This window comes from Microcebus murinus, chromosome 16 (genome assembly GCF_040939455.1).
Source record: "Microcebus murinus isolate Inina chromosome 16, M.murinus_Inina_mat1.0, whole genome shotgun sequence".
In the NCBI taxonomy this organism is placed as follows: Eukaryota; Metazoa; Chordata; class Mammalia; order Primates; family Cheirogaleidae; genus Microcebus; species Microcebus murinus.
This window is the reverse complement of record NC_134119.1, coordinates 36617249-36631892: the sequence shown is the minus strand read 5'-3', so window position 1 is coordinate 36631892 and position 14644 is coordinate 36617249. Positions and strand designations below refer to the sequence as shown.

At 48.4% G+C, this 14644-nt stretch overlaps 1 long non-coding RNA gene across 1 annotated transcript; it reads right to left on the bottom strand.

The window, feature by feature from the left end:
- Window positions 1-7334: 7334 nt before the first annotated feature.
- On the bottom strand, window positions 7335-14432 carry LOC142861162 (uncharacterized). Its single transcript, XR_012912540.1, has 3 exons — window positions 14275-14432; window positions 8663-8853; window positions 7335-7526 (listed from the first exon to the last, which is right to left on the bottom strand). It is a non-coding gene; the product is annotated as an uncharacterized LOC142861162 (long non-coding RNA).
- Between the last annotated feature and the right edge of the window lie 212 nt (window positions 14433-14644).

The following is a 14644-nucleotide window of genomic DNA, read 5'->3' as shown; positions in this document are numbered from 1 at the left end:
AGTTCCAGAAAACTGCACATTTGTCTGGCTCTATGTGTGATTCCAGTGCCTTCTAACGGTGGAGAACTACTGCTTTAAGTTTTGTAGAGGGCTGAGGATTGGATCGCTGCAAACCGAAAGCTGGGGACAAGGACAACAGGAAGCACGGATCTTGAAGGAGGAAGAGAGAGCAGCGCGTGTGACCCAAAGTGGTGTGGGCCGTGCAGCCAAACCGGCTTGAATTCCTACCCTGGCTCTGGGATTCTGTGACCTGGAGAAATCCACCTGGATTCTTAGAGGGACAGTTTCTTCATCAAATGAGTCATAGACTCATATAGTCATGTAATTAATTCATAGAACTCTGAGTTCACTCATTTATTCATTTGACAAATATTTATTGAGTACCTGTGCGTTTTATCGCCCCTTTCCTGGGTGCTGGGGACATAAGGATGAATAAGACAGATAGGATTCCTGCCTATGTGGAGGTCGGGGGCTGGGCTTTGACATCCCTGCCTTGTGAAATCAAAGCCCACTTTCTTCCCAGCTTCTCTTAAAATCTTCCTTCTCTCCATCTCCACTTGTAGCTTTTCCATCTTCCTAATTTTCTCCAGGTCTGCGGGGCTTAAGGACACATGCTAAATGCTCAGAGATGTCATGGTAAGTTTGTGTTTTTTTTTTTTTTATTTTTTTGAAAATGCCGCTGTAGAAAGCCCACTGGTATAAACAAATAGAATAATATAAGAATTGTTTCTGAATGAAGAAGGTGTTTTGCATATGATGATGTGCATAAATTTAAAGGTGCTAAGAAGCCTGATATCTGAAAAGAAAAATAAAAGTTACCCAAATTTGTCAAGAGATACTTTCTATTGCAGTGGAAAGGACCTTGAACTAACAGTAGTACGTTCATTCTTCATTTTTTATTTTTATAATCCTGTGGTCAGCCAAAGCCTCCCAGCCTTTTGCGATTGGGGCGAGATGGCCTCAAACCCCCACTTCCACGGCTTTCTCAAAGATCTCCCTGAATTTTCATAATATGTTTGACTCATGGCCTCCTGCTGTCAAATATGCAATCTTTGCTCTGAACCACACTGATTTAGACGTCAGACACGGCCTCTTCACGTCTTTTTACCAAACAAAATCAACTGACATACAAACCAAAACAACCACAAGGAAAACTCAACCATGTGCTTTCGTCAAACTCAGAATGGAGGAAAGGCTCCCATCACAGGACCGTAAACTAATTTAGAGGGATAAGAACATCCCCATTCTCCTAAGGACTGGTATGCGTCATAAAGCTGTACGAGCTATATCCTTGGGCTGTGCTGCTTTCTCCCTTCTACGCTCTTCCTTCACTCTCTTTCTTCTCCAGCCTCTCTTCTTCCTTCCTCAGTGTCTGAGCGAAGTCAATACATTCCTCCCTTGCCCCAAGCAAGACAACCTCCCTACCTTAGGCGCTGTCTGAGTCTACAAGGGACTTGTCAAGATTTTCCTGCCCAAAGACAGTTACCCCGTCAGAGAAACTCTGACATCAGCTGGTTGGGTAGTGCAGTGGTTTCCACCTCATTGGGATCCCTTCAAAACAATAGACACTAATGAACCCCTTAGGTTAGGGTTTCCCTTCCTGCCCCCCAAAACTAGTTTGGAATTTGCTTTCCATCTTGGGGCTAGAGGTTTTTTTCTTCACCAAAGAGCAACCTTGCCCACTTCTCAGGTTTCTTTAGAACATTAAATGGAGTCACGTGTGTGAGAGTACTTTGAATACTCCATAGCGCCATATGAATAATCAATTGCTCATCGATTCGCTGAACCTGCACCATTTATTGTGATTCATTTCTCTAAGGATTAAATCCTAGCTGCTAGCAGGACCTCTTCTCTGTGAGTGTACTTGATTCCTCACTCATGTCTTTTTTTTTTTTTCTTAGCAAAATTAATTGTTCCTTTCTTGGGGCTTCCAGAACTTTACATTCTTCTCCAGAGTAGTATTTTTCCTCTGGATTGCTGTTATTGAGGTACCTGGAAAGTTTCTTGAGATACTCCATTTTGTCTTCTTTTCTTTCTCTCTCTCTCTCTCTCTCTCTCTCTCTCTCTCTCTCTCTCTCTCTCTCTCTCTTTCTTTCTTTCTTTCTTTTTCTTTCTTTCTTTCGATTATTCTAAGAAACCAGAGAGAATGACAAGATAATTTTCACCTCTCCTTCCCCCTGGAAGAACAGCCAAGTGCATGACTCTAAGAGATGCTCCCCTTGACCCTGGGAAGAAGTGGGACCTTTGGTTTAGGAAACAGGGGCTTATTGAGAATGATTTGACTGAGAGTGACTCCCTTTGGGGCCAAGTTCCAGGAGTTGTGGATTTCTGTATCTGTAGAGCTGGAAGAGGTCATGGCCTCTAGTGGGGGCAGTAAGTGGCTACCTGCTTAGTGGCCAGCTGCTAATTTAGCCTGTTCAGCATCTATTCCCCCTGCTTCTTATAACAGGACTGCTCCCCTGCTTTCCTGGGGAACCACCTCTCCCCTACTTTCAGTGGATGAATTTTCCAGGGGGTTGACTTCACTGTCATTTCCAAGGATAGGTATAACCATGTGGCCAGTTGTAGCGTATTTCATACTTCTGGTCTCAGTTCAGGGACGAGGATGGGAATGAAGTCAGATAAATGCGACTCAGTTTCTCATGCTGGGAACATCCTACTCATCTTCCAAGACCAGGAACTTTAGTAGCTTTCCCCTCTCTGCTCCCGCAGAGCACTGTGCTAGCCCATCACAGAGCCCATCGTGCGAGATTGCAGCTCTGCTTCCTTGTCTGCCTTTCTTGGGGCTGTAAAGTGTAGGGGCAAAGATTGTTTTTAACTCACTGCCAGCACATAATGGGAAAATTAACCCGTGGTAGGTCCTCTGTCAATCTTTGTCAAACGGGAGGGGGGTTGACCTTGGACCTGGGAGGGTCAGGTTGAGTAAGGACAGGGCTGAGGGCTCTGGGTTTTGCCAAGATCACACTTCAGATCTGGTCTTCAAAGAGTCTTATTAAGAAACCAGCAAAACTGAGAATTGCAGCGATGTCTCCGGCAGACCTTCCCGTCCCCATTAATGACTCCTATAATAGCTTTTCATTGCCTCCTCTTTCCTTAAGAAAGTCTCACATTGTCATCCAGGCCTGTTAAACGTTCTGTGGGCCCATTATCAAAATAGCATTTTCAGCTTCACTGAACACATGTAGGAAATGTTGTCGTGTTTAAAAGAAAAAAAAAAAAAAAACACAACTCCGAGAATAAGCACAGATTGTATTGGGGTAATTATCTCCTCTCCAACAGCCTTTTGGAAAAAGAGGATATTTCTAATTTTTGGAAAGCCAAGCCGTACTTCTAAAAGGGTAAGTTGTCACTGATTAGATTAGTAACTCAACAATTGAAACCTGACATCAAATTAATTTCTCCTCCCCTGCCTCTGCCTTCCCCTGCCTCTCTGGCCAACTCTCCCTTCCCTATAATAAAGACGGATTGCACACAGATTTCTGATGGAAGCCTGGTGTGAGGGTCATTTCTGACTGCGTTTCTGTGTGAGTACGAAGCTAGTCTGTAAATTTAAGTGGAGAACGGATCCCGCACGTATGGTGATGACACTGAGGTTTAGACCAGGGTAACCCTGGGTCAAAGGCTTGGCTCAGAGTCACGCATGTGCCGCAGGCAAAGAGGGGACCTCAGGGGCTGAATGTGTACCGCAGAGGAGTCAGGTCTTGGGTTGTCTTGGGCCGTTTTATGACCACTGCCTCCAGCTCTCAGCGTGATGCCTTCACGATGTCTCTGCAGTAGAGAGGGGCTGGGGCTGGGGCTGGGGCTGGGGCTGGGGTCCGGCTCTGCCATTCATCAGCAGCATTGTCTCCACATTGCGACTTTGCCTCAGTGTCCCCTCTTGTAGAATCTGAATGACAGCACCAACTTCCCAGGGTAGGAGGAAAGATTGAAGACACTGATGAATGTGAACCTGGGCAGTGGGTGACCAGGAAGGGCCTCCTTCTTTTCAGGCCACTATTTGCCCTTCTTCCCACCCTCCCACCTGATCTGAAGCAGGAGACCCTGACTAGGGGGCTGCAGGTCCCCAGCCCCAGCGAGGAAGGTGGGCCACACCACACAATGGAAAGCAAATGGCTGTTAAACACGCAGAAGAGGGCATGAGCAGCTCAGCCTTGTGCAGCCCAGGATGGCTTCCTGGAGGAGATGGCAAGTGAGATGCAAGTGAGGGGGAAGGACAGACATTCCCCAGATGATCAAGGAGGAGAGGGCTCCTTGGCAGAGGGCTCAAGTGACACTTTAAGGGCACGGGAGGAAAGTGAGGCTGGGGAAGAAGGCTGGACTCAGTCCCCAAGGTGGACGTCACACAACGACCAGGGCTTCTGGGTTAGTGGTTCTCAGACTCCATGGACTTGTGAACTGTCCGGTGAGCTTGTTAACAATGTAGCATCCTGAGTCCTGAGAAATGCAACTCAAAACCACAATGAGATACCACGTCACACCTGTTAGAGTGGCCATGATCCAAAAGACAAGAGATAACAAATGTGAGCAAAGGCGGAGACCAAAGGAAACCCTTGCACACTGCTGGTGGGAATATAGATTGGTGCAGCCAAGTGGGAAAAATGGAGGCTCCTAAAGAAATAAGAAATAGAGCCATCATATGACCCAGAAGTCCTTCTTTTGGGTTTATTACATGCTGGCTGCTCACTGCAGCTCTGTCTGGAGTCATCGGGGCTGAGCAGGGAGGGCGGGTTCAGTCGTGAAGGTTTAGTTCATAGGCGTGGCTGGAGATAGGAGCGAAGGCTGGACGTGCAGACACACAGAGCAACGAGCGGGGGCAACGTCTCTCTTGAAACCCTCACCCAGGGCGCACGGGGAATGCCAAGGCTGGAGGAGGCAGGAAATCCAGCGAGGGGCTGGGACGCTAGTGCGGGGGGGAAGACGCTGCATCTAGGCTCGGGCACTGGGCGGAGCAGGGGCGAGAGAATCCGATGGCAGCTGTCTCCAGGATGACAAGGCAGCACCTGGTGATGGCTGTTGAGGCCGCCGAGGGGCCTCCGCTGGAAGTCACCTTTCTCTTTAGCGTGGCCTGGGAGGGGTTTGGTGGGAAAGGGGGACCCTAAACTCACAACTTGAAGCATAGAAGAGAGATAAGAACCCTGCCTGGTGGAATAGAGTTTTCTGGAGGAAAGATTGGGATGCTCCCTTATATTTAGCCAAGGCTGTGCGGTAACCCCTCAGCCCTGGCCAGTGTGGACCCTGCAGCGCTCCAGGAGGGCAGGGCTCGGTTTGCAGCCTCAGCCCCCGTGCACGGCCTCTCCAGCCCTGACCCCGTGCACCTGCAGAGCTCAGGTCTGCTGCTTCTTGGCCATATGACCTTGAGCAGGTTGTTTCCTATCTCAGAGCTATGGTTTTCACATCTGTTAAATGGGCAGCACAGTGGACTGTCTGGTATCTCACCAGGCTGCTGGACTGCAAGCACTTTCTGTGCAAGAGAGAGTGGGCTTTGCTGTGTTCCCCCCAGGGCAAGTTGCCTCTGAATCCCAGGCAGCAAGAGCCCTTTTGATTCAGAGGGGTGGGCTTTTCCGTTGGCCGGCAAGGTGGGGATACTGCGGATACAAGGGGACTATACTAATTGGGAGAATCCACTAGAAATTTCTGGCAATTTACAGGATGAGCAACATTGAAGACACTTAAAAGCTGAACGAGCAGTGTTCTGGGTGTGCGTCTGGGCTGGTGTGTGGTGTGTGTGAAGTCACAGTGAATAATAAGTGGCTGCTCCCTGTTTTCCGCCCTGGATGACAACCAAGGAGGTGGGGACAGCCAGTCAATATCAGAGGCAGCCCACACACTGCCACCTTCTCAGAGCAAGCACGAGCCCACACCCAGCCCTGCCAAGTCCCCTCATCGGCTGGCAGTGATCGCAATAACGTCGAGGCGGGGGGCACTGCCGGAGAGCAGAGAGAAGGGGGCAGCATGGCCAGGCAGGGCTGCGGGACTGCAGGGGCCTGGGTGGCCTCAGAGGCCTTGCGAAGGATGTGGGTCTTTATCTGCACACAGTGGGGATTCATCGAGGTGTTTAAAGCACGGGGGTTCTATTTGCAGTTTTAGGTTTCAATAAGCTCATGCAGGCTGCTGCTTGGAGAATGGCTTAAATGAGATAATCCACACCACTGGCTTTGCCCAGGCCTGGGCTGTACAGTAAGTGCTCAGGAAACATTATCCAGTCACTGTTTTCAATCTGATAGCTGCCAGGCGCCTGGTGGGGACCAACCGGAGCTCAGCATATGGGCCTTCAGCAAAGGGACCGGGGTGGCTCCATGCTCATCGTGCCAAGCCTGGCTTGGCCTGACGGGTTTCCACATCCAGCTGTGGACACCCACAGGTGGGGCCCAGCCGGGCCCGTGACGGGAGCAGGTGGAAGCTTCCAGTGCAGAGGGTCGACAGTTGCCCCAAGCAGCGGGGAAGGCGCTGCTGGCAGGAGGCCCCAGCAGGGTCGGGCAGGGGGATTCTGCTTGTCGGCTTTGATCCAGGTCCCCATGTCACAGCCCTCCGCTGGTCTGGGCCACTCCACTGCCCGTGCCGCTGGGTTCCCAGGGGAAACTCTGGGTCCCCAGACCCGAAGGAGAGGCAGGGACACCACACAGGGACAAACTAGGCCCTCCCAGGGGAGGTGTGCAGCCGGGACTACAGACCTCGTGGGATGGTTGGAAACCCCAGTGGGGGAGTGGGTGTGACCCAGCACCCTGGCGTCTCTGGGGTCTCCCTGATCCTGCCCCAGGAGTGGGACTAGTCGGCAGCCTGCAGCGGAAGGTGGCCACGTACCAGGCTTCCTTCCACCCAAGAACACCTGCCAACAGAGCCCGCCAGGCCAGCACTCCAGGGGCACTGCTGCGTGCTCCTTTCTATCCTCAACACTGACCAGGCCCACGTCTTATCCATGGAGGGGGGTTTCTGTCCAGCCTGGCAGCCACTAGGCCCACGTGCCAGCTGAGCGCTTGAAATGTGGCTCGCCCACCTTGAAATGTGCCGTTAAGTGTAAAGCACTCACTGAATTCCAAGGGTTAGTACAAAATAATCTTAATTCTCTCACTCAAAGTTTTTGTTATTGTTTACATCTTGAAATGACAGTATTTTGGATATAATGGTGTAAAATATATTATTAAAATTGATTGTACCTGTTTCCATTTGCTACTTTTTTTTTTTTTTTAATGTGGCCACTAGGAAATTTAAACTTGCATATCTGGCTGACATTATTTTTCTATTGGGTAGAACTTGTCTGGGCTTTAAACAGGTGAAAATGGTCCAATAATGGAAAATAACAGAAAAATCCTTTTAATTTCTTTGCAGGTATAAATAGATGAGAAGAGCTCAGTAAAACCTCCTGATTGGGAGACATTCCAGGGATCTGCAGAGCCTTGAGGTGACACAGTGGGGACCAGGGTCAGCACTGGAGTTGGAGCATCATGGGTTCATAACCCAGCTCTGCCACTTCTTCCTGTGTGATCTTGGACAAGTCACTTGACCTCTCTGAATCAGGTGAGGCTCCTCTGAGAAAAATGAAGAAAGAGATGTGAACCTCATAGAGCTGCCAGGAGGAGATTAAATGGAGGGATGCACATAAGAGTGCCTGGCATGAAAAGGGAAGGCAGCAATACTCTTTCCTTTTTCACAACAAGGTATGAGAAGACCATCCCCATCTGAAATTTCAGAATGAGGAGGATCCTTCTGAAACCAAGGATCAGGGTCCTTCAGCTTCTTTAACCCTTTGCACTCGGATGTCGAGTGTGACTCGACACAGTTAGCATCAGTAGCAGCTCGTATGTCGAGCCACACTTAACACATAGTTTCACCGTGGGGGGAAGAGGGATTTTTGTCTGTTTTTCCAGTATCTTTTCTTGTTTTCATTAGCATGAAAGGACAAGTAAAATGTAAATGCAAAGATGGTACACTAACTTCCAGGGGTAGATTATTATCCACTAACTTAGAGCAATGTTTAGATGAAAAACTCCATATAATCATACCTCACCCTAACGAAAAACACAATGATTGCGTTGTTTGTTCTAACAGAAAAATCAAAGGAGGAAGAAGAGAGACGATTTATATTCGCAAAACATGTGAATGTAAACCAGGTCTTCATGTGGGTGAATGTTTCAAAAAATATCACACCATGAAAAATTATAGACATTAAAATTACTCGTGGAATGTATCAATAATTTGAGATATAAAAAAATTCAAATAAATAACTTTGTATGAAAAGAAACTCCAGTTTTTTATCCTACTGCTGCGCTTTGTAAAATCTAGGGTATTTAAAAAATTAAATCCTGAGTAGAATAAAGGAATTGGGGAAAAAAGCAAGCGAGTGTAAAGGGTTAAATTCATTCATTCATTCAGCAACGATTCTTCAGATGGTTAGCATGGTAAATGAGGAGGGCAGGGTCCCCGCCATCATGGGGAGGGACCACTCTTATGACCTGGGGTGGTGTGTGTGTACGGTGGGGTTGGGGGCAGGGGCATGCTACCTTGGCAAATGCCAGGAGTCTTTGTCCCTTCCTGGCAGATCTCTCAGCTCCCTTCCTGCTCAGCCAGGCTGCCCCCTCCCAGCTGGAAGCAGAGGAAACCCTCCCCAGCTCGCTCTCTCATGACCAGCCCCCGTGTCAATATCTGTGAGGTTCAGTGCCACAACCTGTACCAAGCCAGGCTGAAGGCAGCCAGTGGTGAGAGCCGGCTCCCAAGCACACCCCATTCAGTCTCCAGCTCTCGAAGCCCACTTCCTGCAGGCTGGGTACCCCTCTGGGATTTCCTTCGGTTCGTGCTGATCCCCCAGCCATGAGGGCCTCTGTCCCGTGGTTCACGTTCCTGCTGAGAAAGTCCGAGCTTCAGGGGAACACAAAGAGAAGAGAAAGCAGGTGATGGATCAGCTTCTGCAAATGGGCGAGCGGTGTTTTGGCATGTGAATTCTCTGAGCACAGATAGGAACCTGGACAGGAGTGAACGTCAGAGGGGCCGCGAAGCCCAGCACCATCCTCACGGCACCTTGTGTTGAACCCCTACGGTGTGCTGGGTACGCTGCACCCACTGTCTCCTTGAATCCCCCAAAGCCCTTTGGGGAGGAGCCTAGGATGCCACCCTAACCTCATCTGACTCATTCAAGGTCTCACATCTAAACAGTGTCAGAGCTTTGTTTTAAACCCAAGTCTCTGCTAGTCAAGTACCCTGTACCACGAACCCTAGACCTATACCCTGCATGCAGGGACAGGGGGTTGCTAAGAGTATTTCCTGTCATTTTCTGACTATTTCATTTATCAAAGACACAGCCATGCAGGCTGATACGAGAGTTGAGGGGACGACGTCTGAGTCCTTGTGTGCTTATCCAGTCCCCAGTGCTGTGGGTGAATTTCCTTCTTCTCTGTTTTTTGCTCAGACTGGATGGATCAGTCCATAAGCTTGGTCTCTGGGGTGTAAGACATGCACACACTGGAGCTATTTGCATTGTTTTTCCAGCTTCGAACTATTTGAGAAGAAGTTCTACTTATAGATTTCATTTTTATTCTATGCAGTTGTTCAGTGCAGTTGTTAGGAGAATTACATTTAAGAATGTTTGAACCTGGCTCATACCAGTGCACAAATTAATAACACAATCACTTTAAAAGACGTGATGTATGTGAATGCTTCTTGAAGAATGCCTGTTTTACAGAAGATGCTCAATAAATTCTCAGGAAGGATAAGGTGTTATCAACTCATATTGCCTTAGCAAGGATGGGGTCTGTAGTTCTTAATCTTAAGAGTACGGTGGAGTCAATGAAGGGACATGTGAAAACTCCTTTTTCTCATCCCTCCCCATTCTGATTCAGTAAATCATGGACACTGCATTTTTAATAAGCTCCCCAAGGGATTCTGATGTGGGTGTTCCCTTTGGGTTAGTCTTTGAAATACACTGGGCTGGGTTGGTGAGTTATGTGGCAGTTAGACCAGAGATTCGGGGACACAGGCTGAGGAGCTCATCTGGTAGAGGTGGCCATGGGAGTGCAGTGCAAAGCCTGGATCACAGGATGGAGGCATAGAGGGTATCCAGGAAGAGGATGAAGGTCAAGGGAAGGAGGGTCTTAGGAGTGGGAAGAAGGCACTTCAAGGGTGGTATTAGAATGAACACTCCCCTGAGATTCCACGTTTTTATGCTTGGGGGTCCGTGTGCCTTGTATGCATGTGCTATCTCCCTGCTCTGCTGAAATAAATTTTAAGGTTTAGTTTAGCTGTGATCTCTGTAGGAATCCTGCCCCTAAACTAGTTTAGTTAGTCCATGTACTCAGCACAAGATGATCTCTTTCATTTCTGTACCCTCAATAACCAAAACAGGGCTGGTGTGTAGAAGGAGCTTAATCACTGAAGGTAGTTATCTCTTTTCCAGAAAAGCTAACAGAGGCTTTGAGGGGTTAAGCTTTACCAAGCTTACTTTTGGAAGCAAGGTTGCTTAGGGAATGACACCTTCAAGGTGATATGACTCTCTGATCTTATAGATTCAGAACTGGGGTCAACACAACGTGCTCTGGGGCAAAGGCTGAAATGCTCCGGTGCAAGTGGAAATTTTATGGGGAAGGTTCAGCAGAGAAAGCACAGACAGAAGGAATGGGAGGACTGGCCAGTGCTAAGAAAGCAGAAAGGGAGAAAGAAAGGCAGAGGAGTAGAAGAGAGAGGAAGAGAGACGAAAGGGGAAGGGGATAGGGGTAGGAGGGGGAGGGAGGGTGTTGATACCATGAGTCCTTATTCTGCGTCTAAAACTAAGTGGAGTGATTCAGTCTCATAACATAATCAGAACAGCCGCTGCTCATAAAAATGGAGAGACCAAGACCCAGGATGTTAGGTAACTTGTCCGAGGCCACACCACCCACCCAAGGGCAGACTCAGGATTTGAATCCAACTCTTTTAACTTCAAGACTGGTGCTCTGCCTCCCACACGTGGAAAGCAAACGAGTGGCACATCCCTTTGTTGCCAATTTCCTATGTAGCCGTGTTAGACACCACCTGTCAGTCACATTTGTTTTTGGCCATCTAGTCTGATAGGACCTCAGAATCTTTCTTAACACCATGTTCCTGGAACATGATATCTTCCTATCAGATTTGGTACTTAAGATCAGATCGTTATTCCATCCAAGATTAACCTGGTTCAGAACTCGAGGGAATTTACTTCCATTGGCTACACCATTTGACAATCCCGGGATCCTTCATTCCTGGGGGGAATGAAGAAAACAAGAAAACTATAGCATCAAACAGTGTTTCATTCTCTAAGCCCTGTTATTAAGGCAAGGTTATGGAAAACAGTTGTGAGCAATAAGCTATAACAGCAGGTGAACTGCCAATAGCAATGATAAGAAATACATGATAGTACTTGCTATTATTTATTAAGTGCGTACTATGAGCCCAAGACTTAAGTAGGTGCAACACATACATTTATTTACCCTTACAAGAACTTTTGGTGTTTACAGAAGAGGAAACTGTGGCTCAGGGAAGCTAAGTACCTCGCCCCAGATTATACACCTGGCAAGAATGGCACCAACATTCTAATCCTTCAGGGCTGAGGTCTTAAGCAGAAAATCACATCGTGTGCAGGTTTTGAAGGTAGTGGCACTTTAGGATACTCCAGATACACTTAAGGCACTCCCTGGGGGTGGCCATTTCCCCTCCGCTTCTACTCCTAAAAGGTCAGGGAGTTCCGGGAGGCGGGTGGAGATCCTAATCCCAGCACCCCCATGGTTTATTCAGAAGTTAGTCACGATTTCTCTTCAGCCCCGGCCACTCCCTGTCCTGCAGTCATGGGCGAGGATCCTCGTAACTGGGCTTAGCGGAGAGGAAGTTGGCACATGCAGGAAATGAGTGGGCAGCTGATCTCTGGGGACCCCGGGACCAGCAATTGCGGGCTCCTGCCTGTCCTCTGCCTCCTTCCTCTGCCTCCCTGGCGGGGAGGAGGGAAAACGGACGAGCGATGAGCCTACAGAGCAGTTTCCCCTGGGCGAATCCTCCCATCAGCTCTGCAGAGTGGCCCGTATGGCAGCCCCAGTTTTAATGTGAGTGAGCTCCGAGGTCTGGCAAAGGCGGGGGTGCAGACTTCTTTCTGCTTCCCTCCGTGGCGAGTCCCTACGAGGACAACTTGGACCTTAGCCCTGATGAGGACAAAACCAACCAGGAACCCACTGGCAGAAACCACGAGGGCCAACGTGTTTCAGTGGAATAATTTGGGGGCTTAGAGCCAATTTTGCAGTAACTTCCTTCGTTGGGTTCTGTTCCTTCGGCTTTCCCGTTGGCCTGTAGCAAGGCTTACGTGCGACTGCAAGTGCACAAACCTCAGCGTGGAGCCCTTCTCCCACTTGCCACCATAATCGCATCTATTGTGAAATCACAGCATCTCTTATTTCTCCTGGAGCCGTAGTAGTTTATGAAGATATATGTAGGGAAGAAATTTGGTTGGCATGGGTGCCAGTTTAGGAAGACAGAAACATATGTACAAACCCTTACTTGTTCAAGATGAAGGTAGATGTCTAGGGTACCGTGGGGGCCCCAGGGTGCATTTTTGCTTGTCTTGGATGATTTCCTATGTTGCCTTCTCCTGGCTGGAACACACGTGCCTCTGGATAGGCAATTATAAAAAGGGTCATCTCTTCCCAGACGGAAGAGGTGTGTGGCCAGGGCACCAGCATCCTCATCGTCTAGGACCTTGCTAGAAATGCAGAGTCTCAGGCCCCATCTGGGACCTTCTAAATCAGAATCTGCATTTGAACAAGGTCCCGTGGTGATCTGTATGCTCACACATGATAGTTTGAGACATGCTGACGCAGATGGCTTTTTCTTTATCTGATGCCTGAGTCTCGAATGAATGTTTCCATTTAAAATTTGGTTATAGGCCTACCTGAGAACTACCTACCTGCAGTATGACATCACAGAGGTTAGGTACTGACCACACTGCTTGCCAGAGATTTGCAGGGGCAGAGGAACTTGCAATCTGCATTGTTTTGACTCTCAATCTATTTTTTTTAGTTTGATACATTAGAAACTGTTAATCAGATGTTTCTTGAGCAGAAGAGGGCCTTCCCAAAGATGGAAGAAAAACATCTTCACTCCAGGAATGTGCATTAGTCAGTTATTATTACTATTAATTATTATTGACAGAGCACTTCCTACCCCTGATGAAGGAGAACCAGTTTGGGCTCAAAATTTGAGCATCATCTAGGCTTTTCCATGTAAACAAAGGCTATAGAAGGAAAAGAAGAGAATTGGGGTGGGATTGGATGTGGGTGGGAGGCAGATAGACAGGGGAGGATGGGAGACTACAGGGTAGAGTCCAAATGCCAGAGACCCGGAGCAGACAAAAGGTAGAGAGAGAGGTGTTTGTTTGGGGATGTGCTAGGAGAGAGGGCTGAGCCAGGGTCCTCTGGGAGGAGGGTGGTTTTGGTGGCCAGCGGCTATGTTGGGTTGGATTTCTAGCCTTTGGAGTGCTGGTCTGTGTTGTGAGTGGACACCTGAGATTACCTACACCCAGAGCCTTCACACAAGAAGGAGCGTGACTGCTTTCTCCAAGTGACCTCTCTAGCCATTGAGAATAATGCCACCTCCATGCCAAGGGTTCTTCCTTCCACAGAGTCCTTCCATAGGACCTCGACCTACCACTCCACAGTGGGTGAGATTGTGACCCCCCAAAAGATATATTCAAGTCCTAACTCCTGGCACCTGTGAATGTGACTTAATGAGGAAATAGGGTCTTGGCAGATGTAACCAAGTTCAGAGAAAGCTATGCTGGAATAAGGTGCACTTTAATCCAACAATTGGTATCTTTATAAGGGGGGGGGATTTGGACACAGAGACCCACAGTGAGAAAGCAATGAGATGATGGAAAGAGACTGGAGTGACGCAGCTACAAACAAAGGAACACCAAAGACTGCTGGCCACCACCAGAGCCAGGAAAAGACAGGGAAGGGTCCTCCTCTTGAGCCTTGAGAACCAGCATGGCCCGACTCATACCTTGATTTTGAACTCCTGGCCTCCAGAACTGTGAGATAATAAAATTCTGTTGTTTTATACCACCCAGTTTTTGATAGTCTGTTATGCCAGTCCTAGGACACTAATACAAGTTTCTAGAAACACAGAGGACCCCTGGATACCAAGCAAGTAGTTAGTGGCAAAGTGCCCCCATCTATATTTTGGGAGGAGGGTGTTAAAGGGAGGACCCTTCCCCCCAGTGCTCAGAGAGGCAACTCCATGGCTGGTCGTGACAGGGGACCCTGACCACAAAGCAGATAATTAACTTACCCAATACTTGTGTCCAATCTCTCCGCCTCATCATTTCATACATCTATCTTGCATGTGTCCCACAGAGCTCATTGCAATTATTATTATTATTATTTTTAAATAAAAGCTCAGTCTCTAACTTTCTCTAAGTCTTTGGTCATCTGTAACTGGCCAGAGGAATGGCCTTTGGGGACCCAAAGTTAGTTTTGGTTTTCCAGCAATTTCCCCTATTCATGATTTTGCAATTGCAGAGTGCAGCCTGCCGTGCATTTGCATAAGCCACTTCATCCTTTTTCTTTCAGGCTCTGTAAGCCACCCAGCACCCTCCACTCATGAGTCACACGCAGCAGCAGCCCCCAGGGTTGAGGTGCCTTCCGCAGCCCCCGCACCC